We start from the raw sequence: 5000 nt of genomic DNA on the forward strand, positions 1-5000 counted from the left end.
ATATACACACACACACACACACACACACACACACACACTGTCATGACAAGTGCGGTCACTTACAGAGCTACACATACACACACATACACACACAAACACCAACACACACACACACACAATGCCATGATAAGTATAGTATATTACAGAGCTGATGTCAAATTACCTTAGCTACAGTGCTCCCTTCACATAATTGATCCCTGATTAATAATGTTACTTACACATACATCACATAATTGATCCCTGATTAATGACGTTACCCGTACATCACATAATTGATCCCTGATTAATGATGTTACACATACATCTCACACACACACACACACACACACACACCTCGTTTGTTATTTCAGTACTGGATTGTAGGCAGTCATGACCTCAGGGTTAGTGCTGGGAGGCCAGCTGAGCGGCGTAGAGGGAGAGGAAGAGGAGCGAGAGGAGGGAGAGGAGGGAGAGGGGGGTGTAGGAGTGGCGCCCCCCACTGGTGGCGGAGGTGGTGGTGGTGGTGGTGTTGGTGGGGGTGGAGGTGGTGTTGGGGGTGGTGGCGGAGGTGAAGGTCATAGGGAAGGTGAAGCCTGACAGGAAGGTGCTGAACCGAGACGTCCGACTGAAGACCTGCACTGAGGAGCGATCTGATTGGCTGGCGGCTCTGGAGGTGGAGGTGGAGGTGGAGTTGGACAGGGAGGAGGAGGAGTTTACAGCGATCACTGAAACCTGGAACCACGACACGCCCTGCTTACACATGAGGGGACCTCCCATATCACCCTGAGAGAGGGAGAGAGAGAGAGAGAGAGAGAGAGAGAGAGGAAGGAAAAGATGGAGGACGAGAGAGAGGAAGAGAGGAGCAACATTACATTACATGATACATGATAGAATAAAGAACAGATGTCAGATATTAAATGTCCTGCACTCACACAGCTATCTGAGAAATGCACTCTAGACAGATCACACACACACACACACACACACACACACACACACACACACACACACACACACACACACACACACACACACAGCTATGAGTTATGAGAGAGAGAAATGCACTCTAGTAGATTGAGACACAGAAACACAGAGAGTGAGAGAGGAAGTGAGGCGTTAGAAGAGAGGAAGTGAGGAAGTGAGGCGTTAGAAGAGAGGAAATGAGGCGTTAAAAGAGAGGAAGTGAGGCGTTAAAAGAGAGGAAGTGAGGCGTTAGAAGAGAGGAAGTGAGGTAGTGAGGCGTTAGAAGAGAGGAAGTGAGGCGTTAGCTACTAGTTTCTTCACCTGCTGTAACTGAAGAGAGAGAAAGTGAGGCCTTAAAAGAGAGGAAGTGAGGCGTTAGAAGAGAGGAAGTGAGGCGTTAGCTACTAGTTTCTTCACCTGCTGTAACTGAAGAGTGTTGGTGCAGATGTCATCAGCAGAGGAGGATGCGTTGCCACAGGCAACCACTGATGTCTGCACCTCCTGAAGGGGCTGCTCACCTGGAGGGAGGGAAGAAGAGAGAGAGAGAGAGGGAGAGAGAGATAGAGAGAGATAGAGGGAGAGAGAGATAGAGGGAGAGAGAGAGAGAGAGAGGGAGAGAGAGAGAGAGGGAGAGAGAGAAAGAGGGAGAGAGGTAGGGAGAGAGAGAGAGAGGGAGAGAGAGAGGGGGAGAGATAGAGGGAGGGAGGGAGAGAAAAAAAGGAACAAATTGAAGGGAGGGGAAGAATATAATTTAAGAGAATATAAATGGGCTACTATGCATGTAATTACACACACACACACACACACACGTAATCACAGACACACCCCCACACACACACATGTAATCACAGACACACACACACACACATGTAATAACAGACACACACAAACACAAACACACATGTAATCACAGACACACACACACAGCTGTTATCACAAACACACACATGAAATTACAGACACACACACACACACACACGTGTAATCACAGACACAAATAACACACACACACACACACACGTAATCACAGACAGACACACACACACACATGTATTACAGACACACACACACATGTAATCACAGACACACACACTCGTAATCACACACACACACACTCACACACACACACACACACCTCCAGCCTGTGCGTTGCCCCAGCCTGCGACCCAGCAGGTGGTTCCCGTGGCGATGGCGTTCTGTTCCACGCAGACTGGCTGAATGAAGTTGGAGAGGGTGGGCTTCCTGGTCAGCTGCACCATGGCCACGTTCTCGCCTGATAGGCTGCTCAGCGTGATGTTGGCCACACCCACAGACTCCTCATTGGGGTTGGAGCCGTTCTGTCGCAGGCGGCCCAGGAACACCGTCCAATCAGAAGGCGTGCTGGAGCTGGGGGCGGGAAGAACAGAGATCATCACACCTCATCTGTGTGTTGTTCTAGAGCAGCGGTTCTCAACCTTTTTTCAGTGATGTACCCCCTGTGAAATATTTTTTCAGCCAAGTACCCCCTAACCAGCGCAAATCATTTTTGATTGAAAAGAAAGATGTAATACACAGCGCTATGCCATCATTGTCTGATTTATTAAACTATCAACACTGAACATTGAACATTGGTGCATTGAACTGAGTGCTTTTGCAATGACATTTCACTGAGAATCTTTGTCAGTCTTGGTGGCAGGGAGGCAACTGCTGTGATCAAGCTCTTCTCCAGGCACAGTCTGTTTCTCTGCTTTGTTTTGATCACAGTCATTGCAGAGAAAGAGGCCTCACATAAATATGTGGAGGCAAAGGGTAGTAGCTGCTCCAAAGCTTTCTGTCCCAGGTCAGGGTGCTCCTGCTTCATCAGTGTGGATGTGGCAAACTTCATCTGGAGGCCACGGTCAGATGACACTTCCAGGAGTGTTTCCTGATTAGTGACAGGTAGCTTGCTTCCATTTGCTTCGGACAAGAGAAATGGGTTTCTCACGCAATCCAACTGTGTAGCTTTATCCTCCATGTCAGGAAAGTAGGAATGAAAATTTTGAATCAAGTTGGTCAAATGTCCCAGGCTACGATGACCAACTTGACTGGAGCTCTGTTCACATCCTCACTAGAGAGAAAATCATCCACCTGAGGAAAGCAGGTGAAATCCCCCTGTGCAGAGGCTCTTCTCCACAGCTCTGCTTTCTTCAGGAAGCCACCCACCTTGTCATACAGTTTTAAAATGCTGGTGCCCTTTCCCTGCAGAGACATATTCAGTTTGTTCAGTTTGCTGAATATATCTGCCAGATAGCACATCTTTGCAAGCCAGTCTGTGTCCTGGAACAAGGAGGCATGGGGAGATCTGTGCTCAATCAGAAAGGTGTGTACTTCAGATCGTAATAACAACAGCCGGTTGAGTATTCTCCCTCGAGAGCCAGCGCACTTCTGTGTGCAGCAGCAGTTGTGTGTGTTCAACACCAGTGGCGTAGCGGGGGCTTTAGCCGTCCTGTGCGGTGTAATGATTTGCCCTCTGGCATACATAAACTTAACTTATATACTTTAGTTTAAACTCAGGCTGACGACCGACTTCACTCCGTGCTGGTTTATTCACCGGGGTTTTTCCAACTGCCGTCAATACGTCATTCCTGAACGTACACCTTGGGCTACGGTATGCACCGTGTGACAAACAGTCACAACAGATATTACATGCGGTAGCCAAATTCGCCCCCCCCCCCTTCAAGGAGGATTTCCTACTGGTGCGATTTTTTGTTATTGTTGTCAATATGCCTTTGAAGCTCCGCGAGTTTTTGTCCTAGCGTCATAAAAAGAACATCCCCAGAAACCTTGAATGTTTTACTTTAAAGATATATACAGTTCGAAAAATAATAATAATAATTAGCACTTTGTAAGGAGAATGACATTCTGAGTGACAAAACAGCTGCTAACGACCCACCCGTTAGCAAATGAGGGCTATTCATTAGTTAAATGCATGGTAAAGAAGGCGGTGCGGACAAACGTATCCACTTCGAGCTGGTTGTTATGGTTACCTAGTTATGCTAGCTAACTAGCTAGCTAGATAATGAAAACTTAAAATAACTTTAAACGATTCAAATGGAAGGTTCCATTTACATAAAATGATAGCTAGTTATCAAGCTGATGTTATAGTCTCCTCGATTTAACTTATACAATTGTAATGGGAAAGGGTAGAAACCCTCAGGGTGCCTAGTTCATATTGACTCATATTCATGGATATCACTGTGCTTAAGCGCCGCCATCTTTGTGGCCGAAAGTCTAGCTGAACATCGGTCACAACACAGACAATAGTCGGTCACAACCCACATAAAGTTAAAATGAACCTGCTTATGTTGTGCTGATGGATGCGACAATAGTCGCGAAAATTACCCAAAGAAACAATTTAATTGTATACCAAAAGATTTAGATCGGCGGAATAAATGGTTGGCTGCAAATTAGAGGAGACAACTGGCAGCCAACATCTAACTTCAGATTATGCAGTCAACACTTTGTATCTTCCTGCACCACTATCCACGGACATGTTGATTTTGTGTTCAGAGCCTGGGAATGACTGACATGTTAAGTGAAATGCAGCACGTTGATACAATCGTGAATAATTGCTGTGTCTTATCAGAGCTAAACTCTCCTGAGCAAGCTAGAGCGCTAATAGTTAGCGAGCTGTTTAGCCCTTCACTAAAGGCTTTAGCTACACCTAGCTAGCCCACATTGGCACTCTTAACCACCACTAAAATAAATCGGTTGATAATCGCTGTTTGAATTACTAAAATGTCCTGTGATGACATACATATTTTGTGTCTCCAGATGCCATATCTTGGTGTAGTTCACCCATCCTTCAACTGCATATTGATATGCATCTGTAATCTTGAAAGCCCTTCAGGCTATCTCCAGTGTATGGGATGGATTGTGTATAAGATAAATGTATACGTCGGGAAAAGACAATTGGGGCAGACTTTAAGGGACAAAATGAAGTTGAAGGTAATAAATATGGACCGCGGCCAATAATCAATGTTTTTTCTAAATATCGCTGTCTTTCTGTCTCATTTAGATGTGCTATGTTCGTAGTCATG

The 5000-nt window shown here is 46.0% G+C and overlaps 1 pseudogene; it reads right to left on the reverse strand.

Annotated features, from left to right (window-relative positions):
• Window positions 1–381: 381 nt before the first annotated feature.
• LOC116218616 overlaps window positions 382–5000 on the reverse strand; it is a 19377-nt pseudogene continuing 14758 nt past the window's right edge.

This window comes from Clupea harengus, chromosome 23 (genome assembly GCF_900700415.2).
Source record: "Clupea harengus chromosome 23, Ch_v2.0.2, whole genome shotgun sequence".
Classification (NCBI taxonomy): domain Eukaryota; kingdom Metazoa; phylum Chordata; class Actinopteri; order Clupeiformes; family Clupeidae; genus Clupea; species Clupea harengus.